Consider the following 24,652-nt stretch of genomic DNA (forward strand, 5'->3'; position numbering starts at 1 on the left):
TAGGCATATGAATACTCGACTTGATTTGTAGTCGTGCATATAGGCATATTAATAATCGGCTGAGTTGTAGTCGTGCATATAGGCATATTAATAATCGGCTGAGTTGTAGTCGTGCATATAGGCATATGAATACTCGACTTGATTTGTAGTCGTGCATATAGGCATATTAATAATCGGCTGAGTTGTAGTCGTGCATATAGGCATATGAATACTCGACTTGATTTGTAGTCGTGCATCTTATCGGTTTCATTCAAATTTGTTCTAATCAACCCATTGTGTAAGCTACGTTTAAAATACTAGTTTAGTGAATGTGTATGCACGCTTATTCTTAGGGGTAAATGTAAGCTTAAAAGTTGTATCAATAACAACAATGGAATGTCATGTATTTGTTTCTGTGTCAAATGTTTTGAATGTTTCGGATGTTCCTTCAGATTCCAAAGATAATAATTACATCCTAGCCTAAACGTCCCGCAGGACGACGAGGGATGGCAGCGGGCAGGGTATGAACCCGGGACCTTCGAGACCACCAAACGACAGCCCAGAGCACATACGACCTGATGAGACATGCCATTATTACTTTCGTCCAAAGATTATCATGAAATATCTGTGTTTTCCCTTTTGACAAATATTACACTTCATGATTCACTTGACATAAAACTATTTGAATCACACTTGAATCAGATTCGCTCGCATTATATTAGTTCTCAAACATTGATCATGATTATAGACTTATCAAACTGTTTCTTTAACACTATATTAAAAAAAGGGTTTGGAGTCTATATTATCTATATTTGTTTTGCTAACTTTCAATAAACAGTGTCTGTCTTTGACACTATCTCATGTTCAGGCTTGGCTAGTAACTCTTATCTTCATATTCCAGTGTTGTTTTTATTAAGAATGTCTGCCAAGTTGTTCTTTTAATCCGATTGTTTGAACCAAAAGTATTGAGTGACTGATTAGATTGATACAAGCAATAACGTTTCCCTCACCTGTGTTCCATTCAATGTGTTGAGAGTAACTCCACTGTATTGGAACGATCGATTGTTTCACTAGAGGAAAGACATTACCGAAAGAAATACTATCGGGTGGAGGTCTCTAATAACATATTTATCTTGGTAGACTTAGATACACATTGGAAGGGTGGAAGGCGAATCTAGTAGGCCAACATCGCCACCACTGTAGGATTAGGGTTATCTGACCTTTGTTTTCTTTTTTTTTTTAATTAGATACCACTGTGGTATTAGCCATAGGCGTCATCTGAAATGGTTATTGTTTTATTGCGGGGGACATATCAAACTATAATTGTAGCTCTACTGTCAGTTACCTTAGTCTTTTGATCATTTAAATAACTAATAATGAAGTATTTGAGGCGCGGTGGCTGGGCGGTAAAGCGCTTGGCTTCCTAGCCGGGGGTCCCGGGTTCGAAACCTGGGATTTTAATTTCGGGATTTTTGTGGCGCCTCTGAGTCCACCCAGCTCTAACGTTAGTTGGGAAAAAGTAAAGGCGGTTGGTCGTTGTGCTGTCCGCATGAAACCCTCGTTAACTGTCGACCACAGAAACAGATGACCTTTACATCATCTGCCCCATAGATCGCAATGTCTGAAAGCGAAACTTTAATAATGAAGTATTAGTTTCCCTTGTTGCTATTAAACAAAATAATTAATTACCAGTAATAAACGGTCTAATGGACCTCATTCACCAATCGTAAATAAACACATTTAGCCACGTCATAATATTGATAAAACAATGAAAAATACGTATCACGTGACAGCCACTGTGGATTACATAATTTGTATAGAAGATGTATAGAATCACGTGGCTAAATGTTGTTTGTTTACGATTGGTGAATGAGGTCCATTGGTTACTTTTTAAAATTGATTTATATCTTGCCAATGTATAATTGTGCGAAGTTTCAACTTCATCCGAGAATGGGTTTGGGAGAATTAACTTGTACACACTTTTTACCAGACAGACTGATAGAGTTGATATATGCTTTGTTAAAAAAAAAGGTAAAAAATACTAGTATTCTATTAACAGTATACGGTTTAGCAAGTACTGAACCTCTCATCAAGAATACAGCGTTGGGGATATTATATGACTTTTTACAGTACAAACAAGACACGAGTTAAAGAAAAAAAAACTGGCTAGTCTTAGTGATTTGGTTACAGACAGAAACAAGTAGGACTTGTGTGTACATTTGTTGTCTTTGGCATTTCAGCTCGGTGTCTTACTTACAGTCCTAACACATCCATATACTGCATTTATATATATATCGCTCCTTTTGTCTCGAAAGGCAATGGATGAGCCCAGTCACTGGTTTTGGTTTAGTCTTAAGACGGGGCAGAACCTTGTGTGGCTAATCAAGCCAATTCCAGAGCGGCAGATTTTGCCACAATTCATGCATGAGTATGCATCTGATTCAGGGCAAGCGAACAGGGCAGCTTTCTTTTTTTCCCTCTTGATTAAGGCCGCTTCGTTTCTTTTGCTCTCAGCAAGGATCGTCCCAGCACGCACAGTCTGTCTCCATGCACTCCGTTCGTTGGCTATTTCCTCCCACATACTTTCGTTGATGCCTGTGGCTCTCATGTCTCGCTTGCAGACATCTCTATATGTTAGTCTTGGGCGGCCCTTGGGTCTGCCTCCCTTCACAAGCTCAGCATATAAAATATCTTTCGGGATTCTACCATCTGGCATGCGGGTGACATGTCCGAGCCAGTGTAGTCTTCTTTGTGTCACGAGAGCATACATGCTGTTCATATTGGCCAATCTCAAAACTTCCTGATTGGAGACATGGTCCCTCCACAAGAGATGCGCATTATGCGTCTCAGGCAGCGCAGGTGGAAACTATTCAATCTGTGCTCTTGGTGCATGTATGTTGACCAGCTTTCACTGCCATAAAGAAGAGTGCTCACAACACAGGCAATGTAGACTAGGATTTTGGTTGCTGTGGTCAATTTGGCATTTTCCCAGACGCACTTGGAGAGTTATGCCAATGCTGTAGTAGCTTTTCCTATTCTTTTTGTCAGCTGTGTCTAAATCTAGGTTACTGGCAATTGTTTAACCCAAGTAGGTAAATTCCTGCACCACGTAAGGGTATTTATACTATTATTATTATTATTATAGCTTTTATATAGCGCTACTTTCATGCTTATAGCATGCTCAGAGCGCTTTTGGTCCAATCTCATTTGTGGACCAGTGGGGGGGGGGGTATCTAGGGGTTGGTTTTCCGTGCTGCCTTTAGGCGCTCAGTAAACACAACTCTGCCCGAGTCGGGCGTCGAACCAAGCCAAGCCAAGTTCAAGCGTACTTGGCCTCTGGACCACGCTTCCCATTATTGCTATACTAGAGAGAATCTGTCCAAATAAGTTAAGAAAACTAGTGTCAACTTTTCACGAAAATGTGCAGGGCACCGTACAGTTTGACAGCTCCGCCTCTAGGCCATTCTCCATCAAGAGCGGTGTAAAACAAGGATGTGTACTGGCTCCAACACTATTTGGTATCTTCGTCTCAGTCGTACTCAGCGCTTTTAAATCCATGAAAGACGGAATACTGCATTTATATGTGTCCACAATGTAAACACAATGGTTGGGATCAACGCATTACATATTTGTAGTGAAAGGGGAAATGTCGCTATTAGTTTTCAAGTTGTGTATGGTCTCTCCGTCCGTCCCGTGTAGATAATATATAGAAAAAGTATTGAATATCCCATTTCAGGATAGTTTAGATCTTGCCAAATTCTTTTGCAGCGGCTACTTTTTTGAGAGCGGAACTTTTTTAATTTTTTAAATTAAATATGCTAGCAGTTTTTTCCCATAAAATACACCACTTTTTAATGTAAGACTTCTCCAAGTATTCGCTTTAGTTCAAAGTGATTGGGGATTATGATTTTTTTTTTATCTCGCAAGATGATTTGCACCTGAGGTCTTAATGTAACGCAAATATAGATATGATTAACGATTTGCAAAAAAAAAAAAAAGATTAAACAACGAACATTTAGATATAAATCTAAGAATTGTAAAATTAATCGTGCTAGACATGTGATAAAGCTTTAGATTTAAACAATAAAGGTGAGGGGGAGGGTTTCGGGCTTAAATAAATAATATATAGCTGTTACGACACAAGACTCGTGTGCTTAATGTGTGTAAAGGTTTACGATGACTCGATAAAACTTGCTATCTATCTAATATATGTGTTGGTTTATGATGATTAAGATTAAGAAAAAAAAACAAAAGAAAAACTTCCTAACAGCAAATACATCAGCAGCAAATACATCAGCAACAAATACATCAGCAGCGTTTCGTTTTTCTTGTCATGTAATCCTAAGATTGCTGACACATTCGCAGTGCTTTTCTGAAAGAGGACACTATTGATTTTTGATTGGGCCGTGTTGAAATCACGTGACCACAGAGCTCATCAAAAACTAGAGCTTTTGTTTCCGTCATTCTCATCTCCATGACTAGCAAAGGTTTTTTTGTACAGACAGAATCTCTTAGAGAGAGAGGGAACTGTCCCTTTCATACAAGTGTCTTTATTTTCATATGTTAATTGAATGTTTGTATTATTACACACACATACACATAATACACACACACATGTATGTATGTATATATATGTAATACAATGCCTTGTAAAGTTTTTGTTAGGTAATTTTATAATATTTAGCAGTTCGCAAGAATTTCCAATTCCATGGAATAGCTTGTGTGTGTGTGTGTATGTGTGCCATTCATAGATAAGTCTTATCTATTTCATAACAGAGATTGACTTGAAAATGTGTTACTTTATCTTTTCTAATGGTTCACCACATTCCGAGGCCACAAGCTTATATCAAGATGATACAAATCAAAAGCTTTTAAAATCTCACTTTTTCTGTCTGTCTGTCTGTTATTCTTCTTCATTATCCATAAAAACTTAACGTGATGCCCTCTTTGAAAGTTCCCAATTTTAACTGCAAAGTCTTCTTGTATATATACATACATATACATATACAATATACACACATACATATACAATATACAATATACTTACATATAATTACATATACATACATATCAATACATATACATACATATCAATACATATACATACATATCAATACATATACATGCATATAAATACATATACATACATATCAATATATATTCATACATATAAATACTCTCTTGTCTCACCATGTTGAGATCAGTTCGTAGAGCGAGTGTATTAAAAAAATTGCGTTCGTAGAGCGAGTGTATTAAAAAAATTGCGATGTGTTAGTCTTCTCATTTTAGACAAAAACATACACAGCTAGTCACAAATTCATTCTTAACACATATACGAAGACACACACAACAAAACCTTTTAATAAACCGCTGCTAAATGTATGGTCAAGTGACAGCGCCACTGCTATCAAGACATAATACTAGCAACGTACTGCCATAATAAATCAATACAAGGTAGGCTTGATCTAGCTTTTGTTAAAGCTAATTGATCAGCACTAAATTAATAGACTATGTATCTATCTCTGCTCTACCTTCAGTAGCGCCCAAGCCTGCAAGCTATTAATTTCACTACTCACAATACTAACCACCACACCTCTACCCGACCATAGTGTGTCCGGCTAGCAATAGTTGGTCAGATGTAGGCCTATTATTTCCTAACTGATTCCCTCTCTATTTGTGGACGATTTGTCCACCTACATTACCAGATAACTCGCATGTCACCAAGAAGTGGAGACAAGTCTACTCAAGTTGCTCAATCGATCAGAATGTTACTTAAGACCGAATAGACTCAATGGCTTGCCCCGCCGTGTGTCATAAAAAGTTATTCAATAGCATAAGTCAACATAGTTATGTTCAGTTCTTTCACTCAATGAGTCGTGACAGCCCTCCCGTACTTAAAGAGAACAACGCTCGTGACGTGCTTTACATAATAGCGACCATTCGAACTTAACCTCTCTGTTGCATTGATTGCTTACATTGTTGGGTATTTATCATAATTACAGACATGCTCTTTAAACCTAACCTTCCATACAACGCTTCTCTACCTTTAAATGGGCACATAACTCTTCATTTATGATATTAGAAAGAAAAAAGAATGTATGACCACAACCTGAGACTGCAGGAGGAAGAGGACGCCCCGGTGGAGAGCATACGTGCCAGACACATACACACACAAAGTAATGTAAAATAAAATAAATCAATTTCTTCTTCGTGAAGCTAATGGCTGTCTATAATTTCTCATTCTATGTATTTCTTGTAATGATTCAATACTAAGGAGTCGTACCTATGAGCTAACAGACCAGATAAATGATTTAACAAGGGCATGTGGAATGACAAGGATTTAATACATGTTTACACGTATGTAGACTATATAGGAAACATACTATAGGAAAAGAAGTTATCATTTTAATCTCTATGGACATTTCCATCTGGACCCCAGGCTGAGGCTTGTCATGTATTAGGGGACAATGGGATATATCATAGACAAGATCTACAACTATTCATGATGTGTAGTTATGTATTTGGAATTACAATTGACAAAGAGGGGATGGAAGTCGATGTATACACACACCCACAAAAACGTTTTGTTTTGTCAATGAACAAGATACATATTTGACACCACGAGGATTTGACTTGTCTACAAATATTCGCAGGACATTAACATTTAGTGACAAAGTGACAACTCACTCTGTCGGTCTGTCTGTCTGGAACAAAATTGGAACACTTTATTTCTCCCAAACCCATTCCCGTAACAAGTTGAGACATTTTACACGCTGTAAACATGGAGTTTTTTCCCTTAGATAAGTTTTTTTTTTTTCAAAAGTACTTTTACATTTTGCTTGTTTACAAACAGACTTTCGTGCTCTTTCCTGTTGCATGTTCTTCACTACACTCTGATCCAAATTCTTTTATGGACTTGCTGGGGGGGGGGGGGGGTAAGGAAGAACGTTTCGTGCTGCCTTAAGGTGCTCAGCTCGATTCAAATGTGAATTTTTAACAATCTCAAATTCTAGCCAGCCCCCCCCCCCCTCCTCCCAGTTAAGCAGCCGAGGGGCTTATGCCTCCCAGTCGCACATCTTTGGATCACTTTATCACTCATTTCATTCCTTCGTGTGATTACTGGAGATTTTGTTGACCAAGATGTGGACAGCACAACGATTAACCGCCTTTACTTATGTCAGTTACCCATTTGAGTTGGGTGGACTCAGGGGCGCCCTAAAGATCCCGAAATTTAAAATCCCAGTCTTCACCAGGATCCGAACCCGGGACCCTCCGGTTTCGAAGCCAAGCGCTAATGGATAATAAAGATTATAATTATCATTAATATGTTAGAAACGAACGATTATTCATTCTTTGGCGCTGCCAGGGTCGAGTTTCGTTAAAGGGAAACAAAATTCATCGTAGTCCCTTTATCAGTTTCCACTGAGTAATTTTCTGGTGATGTGGCAGGTCTGCAGCGGTACCGACCTCTGACAGGCAACGAGAATGTTCCTAGGAATGTTAAGGGCCTTGAAGGTATCTGTGAGACAGTTGTTAAAATCCCCTCGGTTGATATAACAATGGGGTATATTGTTGTTTTAGATAACTTCCATAAACGCTTAATCTCCAAGCCAAGGTTCTCATATTTTCGTTGTTTTTCCAACTCAGTTTTTATTATGTTATGAGGTAGTGGTACGACGATGTCAATAATGGTCGCAGCGTTGTCCTTTTTTATTGGTTTAGAACCACTTAATATCATCAACATCAACATTTTATTCAAAATATGAGCAGGTCTGTTTTCAATATTCGTATTTAAAGTTTCCTAAATGTTGATGCCATACAAATACTTCATACGTTTCTATCTACGTCTACAAGTAACAACAACAACAAACTAGGGAGATGTCTGTGTAGTTATTTTCCCTTGTGCTATCGTGTCCCTGTCAGGATATTAACCCGCCTCATCGATTGAGGCTTAGCCGGCGTAAGACCGATGGTGACAATTGGGATATTTTTGTCACCAAAGGAAATGGAGGGGGGAAGTAAATGGAAGTCTAGAAGCACACAGGGGGACACTTTGGCGGCCCAGTATCGCCCGCCATCATCTTCGTCCTTTTGGGAGTCGAGTGCCAGTTAATTCTGATTGCCCAGCATCAATGGCCTCATTTGTCCCCTTTTCATAGTGTCTATAGTGAGGGGACGTGCGTAGGAAAGACGTCACAAGGTGGATACGGAACAATGTTTGCTTAGAGGCAAATAGCTTCCTAGATATTTTATTTTTTTCTATCTACTAAAATTTCAAAATCGAGGGACATGAAAACTGGTTTTATTTAGGAAATAATTCAGTAATAGAAAATGTAAAGTTCCCCTTTTAGACCATGCGATCTGTTTCTTTGGCCAACTGTTAATGAGCAGGGTGTCATGTGACCAGCACAACGACCAACCGCCTTTACGTTGGGTAGTCTCAGTGGCGCCCTAAAAAATCCCAAAGCTCAAAATCCCAGTCTTCACAGAGATTTGAACCCAGGGCCCCATGTTCGGAAGCCAAATGTTAAACCACTCAGCCACCGCGCTCCAATTCAGTAATAAATTAATAATAAAACCTGGGCGGGGCGAATATAAAGTGTTTTTTTCTTGTACAAGTCCGTATAATTGTATATCGGTGCCCCAAGTTCAAGAAAATTATAGTTGACCCACTCCCTTTGAAGGTGGAGTGTGACAAAATACAAATTAGTTCATCGTGTATGCATCAGCACATACACACACACATATATATATATATATATATATATATATATATATATATATATATATATATATATATATATATATATATATATATATATATATATATATATATATATATATATATATATATATATATATATATATATATATATATATATATATATATATATATACCTTAAACAGATATTCCAACGTGTCTACCAACTGTTACAAATAATAGCGACAGTGCACTCAATTCAGTTATGACATTTCACATCTAATACTTGAATAACACTGAAGGCTAGGGAGGTCTTATTTAAAGTAATAAGCAACTATATCGCGCGTTTCCTAAGAACGAATACAAAAAAATGTTTCATTTTCTTGTTTCCTATGACACACCTTTACATTTCGTAAACACTCTAAGGAGAAACACGGTCGACAGGTAATGTGTGCTGCGCCAACGGTCCAACAGACTAAGGGATAGTTGAAGATGAAACAATATATGCTTATTAGAACGATGAAAATTGAAGAAAATATGTCCACTTAATTGTTCATCTGTAGATGTCAACTTTCTTGTTTATCGGTGGATACAAGATTTGATGTCTAAAGTTACTTTTTTTTCTGGCCTTCCAAGTAGCAAGTGAGAAACAAGTGTGTCTTATTCTGACTCCAAGCAGAAAACAACGATACTACGTTACGGATGTTCTACAAAGTTTCTGTCGACCCTTGTTGGCTATGGGCCCTGTCCCAGTGTAGCCCATCTTGCCGTGGTTATGTATTTATGTGTGAACATCTGGAAGACTTTGTACATAGTGTGAATCATCTCTAACTTTTCAAGCGTTTCACAAGACCAGCTTGTATTCATTTTACAAAATAGATAAAAAGCCAGCTATTTCGGTATACTTGTAGATCTAGTCGTAAACACATATTGGGTCATTGATTATTAATTCACTAGTCGAAATTGCTTTTCCTCGCTTTTTCGAAATATACGTTTTGGGCGATAAACAAGTTAGCTTGCTGTCAGCATTTCGTCTGAATTGAAGTCCAAACAAAGGCAAATCATATCGTCTTTATTTTTCATTGTAAGGGAAACAATTGGATAAAACTCTTAATAATGAAGGATACATGTTACTCAAATCTTATTCGATTTTAATTTTTATTTTTTGTGTACACTTTAATAAACTTCTTTTTAAGGATAATTTCTTAAAAGTAAGGAATCCCTAAATTGTAACTATAAAAATAAGAGTTGAACTATTATATTTCGATTTTCTGCAAATTGGTGCATTTTTTAAAATCAGTATGGATATAGCCTATTCTGTTTCTTGAGTATACATGCGCCTAGAGGCTTCACTTGTTTTGATTGCTTCAACTTGAATCGGGGACAGAGGTTTTTGTATTTCCAGATTTGAGTGTAATACTTATACAAATCATTAACGTTTATAATGTCCATCACAAATTTATAAACACGACTATACGAGTTAAAGTTTTCCCCCTTTATTCCCTTAGATAAACCTCAATTCTCAATCTTCCCCCTTTATTCCCTTAGATAAACCTCAATTCTCAATCTTCCCCCTTTATTCCCTCCCTTAGATAAACCTCAATTCTCAACAAAGGACTCCCCTCCCTTTTGTTATAATTATAACTTGAAACCAACGTGAAACATTGCGTTTTAGGAAACATTTTTAAAGGGAGGTAAAAATAAACAACAACAACGAAAGAATGAAATCTTTTTTTTTAAAGTTAACTAAATTACATTTTATACATCCACTAAACAGCCAGATTGAGTGTAGTTCAAGAAATAGTTCATTCAATAACGAATTTTATTTGAAAAGGGCAGAAATGTCCAAACATAAGGAAAGTTGCACTAAAGCAAAGAAACAAAAGCGCAGTTGCACGATTTAGAAATAGATTTAAGTTAATTGAAAAATCAGAAATAAACATGTACTCGATTCCTTCATTATAACATACAAGAAATCATATTTCAATTCCAGTAGCACAGGGTATATACGCAACATTAAGATATTGATTGCTATAAATTAAAAAGTAAATGCATTAAATACACAGTGACCGAAATATTATAAGTGTAATAATATCTTCATTTGTTCAGATAATAATGTTTGCGTACACACCAGATATTTGAATAGTATTCATTTCCCTGTTGAAGGTTAGGATTTTCCAATATTATTACTATGAAAGATGTATCTATGTACATGCATTATATATATATATATATTTATTACATTACTGTTTATCTGTCAAAGGATAGATTATAATTAGTTAATTATTTATTGAGCGCCGTATATAAATTACAAATAAGGTCAAAGGTCTCAAGGTTCACACGTGATGACAGAGCATCATACTTCAAATTAGTCTCCCAGAATGTAACACACAAACAACTGTTTTACTATTATCGTGTATGTAGCTCATTTATGGATATTTACAATATAACTATGAGAGATTATAAGAAAATAATGGTTGTGCTTACTTGAATAAAACACAAACATTGAATATCCATATGGTGGAAGACTGCAATTACGAAGTTATTACACAAGTTGATCTTGGTGAATTGTATATTATATCACAAAAACAACATATTTTTCTTTTCTACCTTTGTTCATTTTATCATTTGCTTCATTGATTTTAAGGCTATTAGTACTGTTGATCAAATATAGGTATCCCCTATGGGGAGGGAGGCAAATGATTTAAAGCTCACCTGTTTCTATGTCAAACTGTTATCAAGGGTGTTAAGTGGCCAGCACAACGACCATTCGCTTCTCAACGTATGTCAGGTACCCATTAGAGTTGGGTGAACGCAAAAGAGTACGAAAAATTCCGAAGTTCAGAATCCCCGGGATTCGAACTCGAGAAAACTGTGTTAAAAAAACAAGAGCTTTACCTCTCGACCACCACATCCTTTAGGTTATAATTGAATTATATATAATTGAATATAATTATAATCAAGGATTTTGGGGCCCGGGTGGGCTTGACCTCTTTAGGGGTCCCTGCACTTTGACATTCGACATCATAACATGAGATAATGGCGTCATATTTAATGTAAAAACACATTTTGGACACTCATTTGGGCTCCCCTGCCCTCATTTGGGGGCCCAAGGTGGTTTTTCAAATTTGGACCCCCTCCTCCCCCACCCTTACTACGCCATCTGTACATTGGCCACTACAGAGTCGGTCAGACATTAAGAACTAAAGAAACACAGTAAAACTGAAAGATTTTGTATTATTTATTTATACCATCCTCACGCTAAGACAGATACATTCTATAAGCTCAAGTGGCGTTAGAGCAGGCAAATCATTACATTTATTGGAAGCAATCGTTGCCTTGATTCCGTCAGCTTAACTAGTTCTTTGAGGAAACTTGAGGACATGGTGATCACTTAGCATGGATGGTCAGAAATGTAAGGGAAGCAACTCATATTCACAATTCATGCTGAGCCTTAACTCTGGTTGTTTCCCTTAGCGAAGAGATTTAAATGCTTGCAATCCTAATATCAGATGTTTGCGATTTCAAAATATAAGAGTTGAACAAGTGCGAGTTTTTTTGTTTTTTTTGTTTGTTTGTTTCAAAAGCAACTCGTTTAAAGGGCACACTAAGAAAGAAGTGGAGAAAACGAAAGCGCAAATCAGAAGATGGTAGAAGAGAAAGACAGAGTGATAAACATGCCTCACTTTTTAATCTAGTTGAAAGTACATTCTTCTTGAGTAAGTTATCCTGAAGACAAATGGGTTTATATCACCTTTACCCACCATACGTTACAACCAATTGAATGCCCAGATATAATGCAACTCGTGAGAGCAGTAGTCTGCTACTAACATATTGCATTTTCTAAAAATTAAATTGAAACTGTTATTTTTTTAAAACGTGCATCATTATTAAAACAAGATTATTAAATCCTATGTAGCATTATGCAACTAGTTTAATATGGAATGAAATGCAGCGTGAAAATATTAAACCTTACACACACACACTTTTAAAAAAATGTAAACATGATACACAAAAGTCCCCCGTGGGTCTGTTTTTTTTTTATACAAATTGGGATTTTTTTTACATGGCAAACTGAATTGCCTTCAAAATGTTCATATTTATGTGTATACAATACAAACAGAATCGCATGTTTTCTGAACACTTTATTATAAGTTGGATGTAAATTAGACTATAAATGTAATAACACATTAAACAAAAAATAAAATGAACAAAGATAAATCATGTAATGTTACTAAAGTGGACAAAATATTTTCCTTTTTAATAAATGCTATCTTAAAGACTATTGTAAAGATTCCTACTGGTAGAATACTACAAACTGTCTATTAAATTGTGGTTTAAGAAATATTTATGTGTATACAATGTCCAGAAAGTTCCACTTTCAGACCTTGCGATTTATATCTATACAATGTTCATGCACAGTTTTTAAAGAAAAACAACGTGCGCCTTCGTCAAACCATAAGTTGTTGGTTGGATTTGAGAAGACAAATGTACTTTCTACTATTGTAATAAATTACATTCTTTTGACAAATAACAAAACTTTCTACTGAAACTTTACACGATGTTATATTTTCATTATTATTGTTTTCTCTAAATCAGTCTCTTTGACAATACAAGTTTGTCTATTTTAGTTAGTTTAAAAATAAAACGGTTCGCTTTTAGGAAATCCAAAGCAGTCGTTACACTATTTTGTTGCACTATTGTGTTGCACTATTTTGTTGCACTATTGTGTTGCACTATTGTTGTTGTACTATTGTGTTGCACTATTTTGTTGCACTACTTTGTTGCACTATTGTGTTGCACTATTGTGTTGCACTATTTTTGTTGCCCTATTGTGTTGCACTATTTTTGTTGCACTATTTTGTTGCACTATTGTGTTGCACTATTTTTGTTGCCCTATTGTGTTGCACTATTTTGTTGCACTATTGTGTTGCACTATTTTTGTTGCACTATTTTGTTGCACTACTTTGTTGGACTATTTTTGTTGCACTATTTTGTTGCACTATTGTGTTGCACTATTTTTGTTGCCCTATTGTGTTGCACTATTGTGTTGCACTATTTTTGTTGCACTATTTGTTGCACTACTTTGTTGGACTATTGCGTTGCACTATTGTGTTGAAAAGTACGTTGATTGTTAGTTCCAAACGTAACAGAAGGACAAAAGAACTGACAGAATACACAAAACTAACAACTGATTTTTGGGGCCTGCGAAGGTAATTTGAAAATCCAGATAAATTATGATACGCAATAGATAATACTTGTTTGATCTTACTTTAGAGCTAACATAAAAAGCTTACGTACAAAGGACTATGGCTGTAAAAGAGGTGTTGTTTTTGCTTTTGTTGATATGAATTAAGCTTATCTGAATTATAATCATGTAACCATCTTTTGAAACTTAAAATGTCTGAACAAGTAAAAAAGAAAAAAAAAATATTTCGGGTCTAATGTGAGCTCCTAAAATTGTGAATGAATACATTTGCACGCAATACGATTTAATTTCAGGAAACAATTGGTCTGTATCCGTCACTAAGACTTTTTGATGATGAAGCTTTGTTTCGTAGTTTAATCTTCTGGAAAGTAGTTCACAGATTGTATTTTTTGGTATTATATATTGTATTATAGGACTGGCTTACTTCAACGGTTACATTTTATCACTTTCTATCATACCAATCTCTTTAAGTACCGGTACTGTTTTCTCTATGCCTCTCGCTTTTTTCTTACAAGCGAAATATAAAAAATACTTTAAAAAAACATCATATATCTTATACACAACAAAACACCGCAAATCATTGCCTCATCCCTTATTACTGAAAGGTTTATTCCCCCTTTTCAATATAAAACAAAATTAATTAAGTACCACTTGTTGATTAACTAATTTTATTAATTCATATGCTTCCATCCACAGTAAATAATTATGTGAAAATTTGAACTTGATCCGAGAATGGGACTACTTTAAAAAAAAATAAAGCTTATATTGAGTGAAGGAAGAGGACTGCTTTATCTCTCAGTATTGCAAGGTTTATCTCCCATTTTTCTTTATAAAGCAAAATTAATTAATAGCCTACCACTAATTTATTTTTTGAAATTCATTTATGTTTTGTCATCGACATTGAACCCAGACAAAAAGGCAGAACGATTTTATGGCTTTGTAATAAAAATAATCTCGACTAACCAAAATTCCATCCGTGTTAAAATGAGCCAAGGGAAAATACTCTTTGCAGTTTAAGTAAAACTACAGAGGGTGAAACCCCGCTAAGTTAGAAGAAATAGGCAATTAACAACCAACAAAAAAAACAACAAAATAATTTTACCTTTTTACATTTCAGATTATTCTGTAGCACAATACACTTTTTCATCCATTCGTCTGTCTCGGTTTATTTGTCATTTTCTACCATAATTCCATGTATAATCATCATTTTGGTATTGTTGAACTTTACACAAGTGACTAACTATTAGCCTAACAGCCGTAACCTTTGTGTAATACTATGAACTAGAGCAATATTGGTAGAATTTAATGACTCACCCTTCTCAACACTGTCACTGTCTAGGTAACATGTCTTAGCTAGTGATTCTCTCGAAAAAATTACTTCCCTTTTATCAGCTATTGACCAGGAGTAATCAACGCAACGGACCTATTAATTTTTATTTTTTTATTGCGAAAACATTCTGTTCTAAATATCGGCATGGATACAAATTATATACATACTGGTTGTCTCGCTGTCATCTGATTGCACTGTTGACACTTATACATGATAGAACTCTTATAACTCACTTGTTAACTTTCAACCTTAAGGCGTCCTAAAAATCTTGAAATTCAAAAATCCTAGAGATTTGAACTCAGACAGTATTGGCGCTAGTGTTATTACTATAAAAATCAGTATTTCTATTACATTTACTATTTGCAATACAAAAGAATGTGTGGATGTTAACTGGCTGATTTGTTTGCGCATGACAAACACTGTTCAAGTTAAAAACCTTAAAATTACAGACAGCAGTGCTCATAGATCTAACTGAATCCCTAGGCTGCACAGCAGGCTGTTTTAATTCAATTCTTTAGCAGTTTATTCAAGCTTTAAATGTTTTGTTGCACACAAAATAATGTTGTGATAGATTTGGACTTTTTTGTTTTACAAAGCTTATATCAACTCACTCTGTCTGTCTGTCTGGTAAAAAGTTTGTACATGTTATTGCTCCCACACACTATCTCGGTTCAAGCTGAACTTTAGCACAATTATCTTTCCTACCTGACAACACAAGAATCAATAAAAAAAATATTAACTAAATATTAATTAATCAACTATTGGTAATAAAATATTTTGTTTTGGTATCTCGAACAAGGGAAAGAAATTGTAATTAACTGAAGTGATGGTATAAGATGATTTAGTCCCCTTTATAAGTTGTTGTCAGAGTCTTAGTGAACACAAGCCTGAAAAATAGGCCTAGACTTTAGAAACAATAGAAACTATACAATCTTGAATGTTCATAAGGTCTCCACTAGCAGAGTGGTTACCGTGTTGGATTGAGAAGCATGAGAAGGCTTGAGCCATTAGTTCGAATTCAGGTCTTTCCCTTCTGTTCAATATTATTCTTAAAAATGTATTTTTTTTTAAATGTTAGTTTGTAAATACAAATTTAATTACAGTACTAATCTAAACTAATTGATACAACTACAATTTCTATTAGCTTGGTTTAAAAACAAAATTTAAATGTTTCTCTTGTTAATGTTATATTTTCACAGCTTAGGGGCACGTTTGACTTTCATTGACTTAAAGTAATTTTTTATCGAAAACAAAAAAGATTCCTTGATAGTGATTCCTTAAAAAGTTACAACATTGTGTGAAGGTAAAAAAATCTTTAAAGGTCACTTTGAATTATCCATCAATTCACTACACTAAGATGCTCTTATAGTGTAGTTGTTACTACCTTTATCACACTGGTCAGTAATCTATCACCCGTGACAGTGCTGTACCATTAGTCAAAACCTAAGTTTAACCTGCAAGAAGCCAGTCGCTATAATGCTGTTGTCAGTATCTTGTATTTTGGATGTGCAAGGTTAGACTAGAAATGTTCATGGAATACATACTCCAGAATAGGAATCGTTGGGCGATCAATTTTCATAGCGATCAATTTTCCTCTCAATTAATTATTTGGCAATGAATAGCATGCGATTAATTGGTCAGTCCCCAATTCTTTGTCACGTGTCATTGTATGTAACCTAATGAATGAGCATAACGCCTATTTTGTCTCCTTGTTGAGATTGAATTTTATGCTAATAGTTGTACCAGTGGCCTAGCTAGGGTGGGAGGAGGGGCTCCAAATTTGAAAATACCCCCTTGCTCCCACTTGAGGGGGCCCCTAATGAATGTCCGAATGTTTTTTTTACATTAAATATTACTATTCATGTTGTAATGTAAATTAGTTGCATGTATTCCGCACATTAGACTTACATTATCTCATGTAATGATGTCAGATGTCAAAATGCAAGGGCCCCCCTAAAGAGACCAAGCCTCCCGGGCTCCCAAATCCCTAGCTACGCCCCTGAGTTGTACACTAGTTTTGTAAATGTGATTCAGTTTAGTAAAAAACAACTGAGATGGGAAATATAAACCAAGTTTGGCTTGTTTATACTGAGCAAGGAAGGCTGAACTCTTTCTATATTGTATCTCTTTAAGTTTTGGCTGTAAATCTTCCAGCTAAGTACTGAGGGCCATAAACACTATTAATGGAGCCAACTAATATGTCTAAACATTACCGTCTGGTCTTGCGTAGACAGCTTGGAACGAAATTGGAAATCTCCGAACGGCTATTGCTCTCTTTGATTAGCGGATTAAAATGTCGACTAGGAACCAGCAGTCCCAGGAAATGGTGAGTGGGCTATACGGGAGAAGGACAAGGGACGTAAAAAAAAAAAAGAGTCTGACAACGGATATCTTTGCTGAGATTGGCTGCTAGACCTAGGGGCTACTCTCGGACATCGATTTCTCGTCAAACGTACACACGGGTCGGAGTCTGAGACAAACGTTTTGCAGTCTGTTTGGACATTTAGATTTTTTGTCTTGGTGACAATTGTTTCAGACATTTCATTATTCAAAGCCGACGAAACTTTGACAATGAAGTTACTTACTCGTTGAAAAAAAAATTGGTATAAATGACCGATTATAACTAATAGCCATCTGTTATGGGATATCAATGAAACAAAAGAATATACTTATTTCATTGATGTAATTATACCATTACTACACCCGTTGATTTGTGTATTATGGCCGGAACATCCCCTCCTTTTTTGAGCTTCCAATCAACGGACAACATTTTAAAGATCCCTCTAAGATACTTTTTAGCCTGTTTATTATTGTATATGCTACAATGAAATGAAACGGCACGCTCTCTTTCCCTTTTCTTCTCTCTCTCTCACTCTCTTTCTCTCTCACACACACACGCTCTCGTACTTTCTTTCTTCTTAATGTCGCTGGAACGCCGCTTTTTTTTAATGCTCTCTTTCACACTTTCACTTTTTTTTTTATTAAAATCGATAGATTGACCCCTACCACACACTTTTTGTTTAACATATTCCAGTAGATTGACCCCTACCACACACTTTTTGTTTAACCTCCAGTAGATTGACCCCTACCACACTCTTTTTGTTTAACATCCTCCAGTAGATTGACCCCTACCACACACTTTTTGTTTAACATATTCCAATAGATTGACCCCTACCACACACTTTTTGTTTAACATATTCCAGTAGATTGACCCCTACCACACACTTTTTGTTTAACATCCTCCAGTAGATTGACCCCTACCTCACACTTTTTGTTTAACCTCCAGTAGATTGACCCCTACCACACACTTTTTGTTTAACATCCTCCAGTAGATTGACCCCTACCACACACTTTTTGTTTAACCTCCAGTAGATTGACCCCTACCACACACTTTTTGTTTAACATCCTCCAGTAGATTGACCCCTACCACACACTTTTTGTTTAACCTCCAGTAGATTGATCCCTACCACACACTTTTTGTTTAACATATTCCAGTAGATTGACCCCTACCACACACTTTTTGTTTAACATCCTCCAGTAGATTGACCCCTACCACACACTTTTTGTTTAACATCCTCCAGTAGATTGACCCCTACCATAAACTTTTTGTTTAACCTCCAGTAGATTGACCCCTACCACACACTTTTTGTTTAACCTCCAGTAGATTGACCCCTACCACACACTTTTTGTTTAACATATTCCAGTAGATTGACCCCTACCACACACTTTTTGTTTAACATATTCCAGTAGATTGACCCCTACCACACACTTTTTGTTTAACCTCCAGTAGATTGACCCCTACCACACTCTTTTTGTTTAACATCCTCCAGTAGATTGACCCCTACCACACACTTTTTGTTTAACATATTCCAATAGATTGACCCCTACCACACACTTTTTGTTTAACATATTCCAGTAGATTGACCCCTACCACACACTTTTTGTTTAACATCCTCCAGTAGATTGACCCCTACCTCACACTTTTTGTTTAACCTCCAGTAGATTGACCCCTACCACACACTTTTTGTTTAACATCCTCCAGTAGATTGACCCCTACCACACACTTTTTGTTTAACCTCCAGTAGATTGACCCCTACCACACACTTTTTTGTTTAACCTCCAGTAGATTGACCCCTACCACACACTTTTTGTTTAACCTCCAGTAGATTGACCCCTACCACACACTTTTTGTTTAACATATTCCAGTAGATTGACCCCTACCACACACTTTTTGTTTAACATCCTCCAGTAGATTGACCCCTACCACACACTTTTTGTTTAACATCCTCCAGTAGATTGACCCCTACCATAAACTTTTTGTTTAACCTCCAGTAGATTGACCCCTACCACACACTTTTTGTTTAACCTCCAGTAGATTGACCCCTACCACACACTTTTTGTTTAACATCCTCCAGTAGATTGACCCCTACCACATACTTTTCTGATTTTGAATTCTAGATATAGCACCTTTGGTAAGTTTTACATTCTGCATTCTTTCAACTTAAATCATAACTCATAAGGCTAAGTAGTGTACGATACTAGACACCGCAAACATTTCCTACACAATCAGTTTGAGAGTTTCAGGCAAAGGCAAAAAAAATTTGTATAATTGTATTTTCCGAAGGCTTCAATTGAATGCCTCCCTTACGTTCCCGACACTACATTTATTTTGGCACTGTGTCCTTAAAAAAAAGGGAAATATCCTTTTGGTTTTACCAGACATACAGACAGACAGAGTGAGTTGATAAAAGCTTTGTAACTGATGTATGAACTCAATGCCAATCTCCAATTATAATCTTTAAATATCTGTTTCACAGTTTCTCAATTTCCGAAATCTTTCAGGCTCCAACTGTGACCTTGTGTTTGTATATCTTAATGATAATCACAATGTATATTTAATTATTAAAATCAAACAAATTAATTTGTGAGAGGAAATGATCCATCTCTATTATTACGGGTTACAACAACATGAACTTTTTCCTTGACAATTCATATTACGCAGCACATTTAAATTTTTTTTTTTTGTTGCGCAATGGTTCGTGGTGATTCTGTGCCCAATGTAAGCAGTTTCTTGTGCTGAATGGAAAACTCACTTGTAGAGAACAGCATCTTTCCATTTTCAACTTGCACCCTCAACATTTATAACAGTTGCAAGGGTGCTTGAAGCCGAGGAATCATTCTCATAACGAAACCGCTGTCAGAATAATACGGTTATAAAGACAGTTTGTGTGGAAACACAAACTCAAAATCGGCCGCCGAAGTGGCCCACCCAGGCAGGTTTAAATATTTTCAGAAAGAATATCAGAATGAAATTCTATCAAAGGTAAATGACAGAGATGAATGAAGAAAGAAGGTTGACAGATCTTGTGTGGTGCTCCAACGGCCCAGCAGACCAAAGGATAGGTGAAGTTCGATGTGAACCTGGCCTAACTGATTTTATATAATGATTATCTTATTGATCTAATTGTTTTGAATAGGGTTTATCTCTTATTCAAAGCCTCATTAAAAAACAATCGTAAAAAGAATATTTAAAAATCCATAGTTAGATGTCTGCTAAATATGTGATTGACGTACAGTTCACGCGATAATATGAAAAACTACTTATTAATTATTGTTTTAAGTTATGTTCCACTTATATGCAAATTAAATAGATTTTTTCTCTTTGAAAAAAATAATAACCATTTTTTTTTTTATTTTTTAAAGTTAGAATGACAGAACTTACATAACTTAGCAATACATTTGTAAAAAAAAAATATTTTTTTAGACAAAAAATCTAAACCCGTTTGCATAAATGTGTTAAAAATATGGTAAATAGTAATCTCCCTGACTAAATAGCCTCCTGTATTTGTTACTATTAATAGGGAATAGTTGTAAAAAATGTGTATTTTTATGAAACAACTGCTTGCATAGTTGATTTAAAAAAAAATTCACTTTCAGAAAAGAAAAAAGTAGCCGTTGCATCAGAACTTTGAATGGTTGAAAATATCATGATGTTGAATTTTCAATATCTCTTCTAGTTTGCTAGATCTAAACGGGACGGACGGACGGACAGACAAAACCACACAAAACTAATATCGTCTTTTCCCCTTTCGGTGGACGCTAATAAAAACAAGTTACAGAAGCAGGATTTTCTCCAAAAAGCAGCAGACGAATGGGAAACTTTGTCACAGCCTGTCAGTGTCTTTGCTACCACGTGTAAGCCATAACGGAATACACAACCTCGCCGTTTACACCACTTTGTAATGGTAAATCTGAATGAGTGCATGGGTCAGCCATCTTTGTTATTGTTTTGACTGTAGTCTTAAATCTTGTGTTTTCTTTCAGATTTGTGTTTTTGTTTTGTTTTTATTCTAGTCACTAAAAACATGCTAGATCTAGAATAACTCTATCATCTGGACTATTTTAGACCTAAAACCAGGGCCTCCACATACTTACACCCGGCCCTGCCTAAAGCTAGAGTATAGATTCTAGATCTAACTAGTATTACACATTCATATGTTGATATGACAAGGTCATTTGACTTTTGGTACTAAACAGTACTGGAACATATTGTCCTATTGTTGTTTAGAGGCCTTCCAAATTATTTACCAACCAGTGCCTAGCACAGAAAATCACAAAAAGCATGTGCATATATACTAAGTATAAGAGCAAATATTTGAACTTGTTCACATGGGAACAGTAACTAATGAAAGTTTCAATGTCATTGTTTATAACAACTTTGTTTTTGTTTTTTTCTTGGTCACGTAGTCGTAAAGATGTTTCCATATTCTGATCTCTATCTCCTCCCACCCCGCTCTTGTTGAACCCCCACCTCCACTGAAATTAAATTTATTGTTTCCAATGTCATGTTTGTAAGCATTCAACTTTCATATCGAGTAACAATTACTTTGAAGTATCTATTCATGTCTTAGTCAACATTTTTCATAAGGCTTTCAGCTCATTTCAGCATGGTTTTAAATTGTTTTTCCAAATAAATTGATTTTCTATTACATTTAAATATTAGCACTAGTTTTTATATATTCATTTGTATTAGTTTTCTTTTTTATTTGTGGAGTTTGTGATTTATCAATTTATTGCGTACAGTCTTATTAGCATAAGCCACAATAAGTCTAAATCTATTTGTAAAATGAACATTTAAAACTAGTGTAAAGGAGAAAAAAATACAAACATTTGTTGGAAACAAGAAAGCCAACAACATATTTAGATAGTCTGTTACATTTCCAAAGACAGAGATAAAGGAAGATAAAAACAAAAAACGAAATATCACATCATTTGTGTTATTAAAAATAAAGGGAAAAAAAAAAGGAAAATATTGGTAAGAAAATTTAAACTAGACAATATTTTCAAAAAATTAAAAAGAAAACTAAACAATAGACGTATTATATTGACACCAATTCAAAATTAAAAAGAAAATATTATTGCTCTGAAAACACTGGAGTTATGTTTTTTTAATTCTTCGTATTTTTAAAGACACTATCTTGGGATTTCTTTGGAACATAAACAATAACAAAATAGAAAAAAGATGGCTGACCCATGTTCTCATTTAGAATTACCTCGAATTTTAGTAAAACATAATTTGCATCAGATGTAGGCCATACGCTTGATACAAAGTGCAAAATGGTCGGCCATTTCGGGAATATACCAAACTTCACATTTTGGTCGTTACAAATATATATATACACATACACACACACACACGCATTAATACCTACACGTTAACCCAACTTGATACAATGCTATTCACATCGTACTGTCTTCTCAACGGTTAAGAATTGAAACCGTTTCCAGAGTATTTCCTGCCGACCTGCAGGAGTTTAGGAGTTACACCGCAATCATCGTTACTCCTTAGTAAAGCGTGAAACTTGTAAAAGAAAAAAAAAGAATGTAATGATCTCCCTTCCCTACCACTGCTGATAGCATGACTCTACAACACTCACTTTTGTTTTGACCAAGGCTTCGAGTATGGGAAAAACAAAAGAAGACTCAAGATAATTAATTTAATTTTTTTAAAAAGGTATCGCTATTGGAAAGACAAAAGTAGATGCCTTGTCTACTTCAAAAATGATACAGGCTATGGCGAAATCGGATTTTTAATAGCGCATTTAGTTTCTGAGATGTAAAGTGGCGACAGACAGATAACCCAAAACCAATAGCGGTTTAGCCCTTTTCAGGTGCTGTTAAAGTGTTTCCAGTAGGCCTACATAGAGTTATACATTGAATGAGTCTTGAAAGGTTATAGCGATACATGTAAATAGAATTTGAATGCTCCTACTTACCTATGGAGAGCAGGAGTTTGATCTAGTAATATACCGGTTGTTTTTCTTGGATTCCGAATGAACAGACTCTCATCGCCATGGCACTACCATGCTTGGTGCTCGATTTAACCAATGCCACAGATAAAACTCATTGCCGCATTTTCATGTTTGGTCCATTTACCCATCTCTCTCTTTCTCTCTCTCCCTCTTCCTCTCTCTCTCACTCTTTCTCTCTCTCCCTCTTCCTCTCTGCTTCCGGGTCTCACTTCCAGTATTCCTAAGTGAGCTTTATGTAAAATATCGTCGCCCCCCTTCCCCCCCCCCCCCCCCCCCCCGTCTAAATGTTCTGTATCAGTCGCGAAGGATGTCGGGGGAAAAAAACGCGACGGGGGGCAGCGGTGGGCCAAAAGACTTGGGAGCTCTCGCAATGGCATGGGATGACGTCTCGAAGCCATGTTGTACTCTCACTCCTCGTGCCACCTAACGGGCCTGCTTATTTGTTCACAACTACATTCTATTGATTACGTGTGATTTTTTACCCCCCTCAATTCTACTTGGCAAGTGGTCAAATTTCTTCCGAGTGACCATTGGCGATGGATATATTTAATACCTTTTGCAAAAAGTCGGATCCAGCAAGTGTTCTAGATAGGCCGTTATCTTGAGTCAAAGTGTTTTGTTTAGTGAAGTACATTAGAAGTAACAATGTGAATAGTGCATTCTCGTTCTTAGACTTTCCTTTTAAGACGTTTATAGTAAAAAGTATTGATTTTTTTTTTAAATATTATTTCACTAAAAAAAATTGTATATTTAATATGGAAGTAAAACAAAAGTCTACCCATCTCTCCGTATGTTTTAGAAAGTTGTGCAATTATGACTGTTTAATTAATCTAAAACGAAGCTGTTTCTTATGGATCCATTAGTTTCATACTGTATTCAAATCTCTTCTATTACACACACTGCAGATAGAATGTTTCATGTACCTTTCTGTTTCTCAGTCCATTTAGCTTTTTTTTTTTTACAAAGCTTAAATCTACTCACTTTGTCTGTCTGGTAAAAAGTTTGTACATGTTATTTCTTCCACACCCAATTGTGGATCAAGCTGAAATTTTGCAAAATTATTTCTTATACCTGAAAACACAAGAAGCCATGTAAAAAAAGTTAACCAATTCGTTAATTAT

General features: G+C 35.7%; 2 protein-coding genes across 5 annotated transcripts in view; one reads left to right on the forward strand and one right to left on the reverse strand.

Moving 5' to 3' along the window:
• The window catches only part of LOC106060843 (short coiled-coil protein B-like), a 47,516-nt gene extending 23,857 nt beyond the window's left edge, over positions 1 to 23,659 (reverse strand). The window contains exon 1 of the mRNA XM_056037604.1: positions 23,496 to 23,659. The gene's annotated coding sequence lies outside the window, so the exon portion shown is untranslated. The remainder of the gene's footprint in view (positions 1 to 23,495) is intronic.
• The window catches only part of LOC106060842 (uncharacterized), a 149,603-nt gene that overhangs the window by 18,362 nt on the left and 106,589 nt on the right, over positions 1 to 24,652 (forward strand). Inside the window, exon 1 of one of the 4 annotated variants that reach the window (XM_056037579.1) lies at positions 23,902 to 24,233. The exons of the other annotated variants lie outside the window; for them this stretch is intronic. The gene's annotated coding sequence lies outside the window, so the exon portion shown is untranslated. Of the gene's footprint in view, positions 1 to 23,901; positions 24,234 to 24,652 lie in introns of those variants that run through there. 4 annotated transcript variants of the gene reach the window in all.

The sequence above is a fragment of the Biomphalaria glabrata genome, chromosome 8 (genome assembly GCF_947242115.1).
Source record: "Biomphalaria glabrata chromosome 8, xgBioGlab47.1, whole genome shotgun sequence".
Classification (NCBI taxonomy): Eukaryota; Metazoa; Mollusca; class Gastropoda; family Planorbidae; genus Biomphalaria; species Biomphalaria glabrata.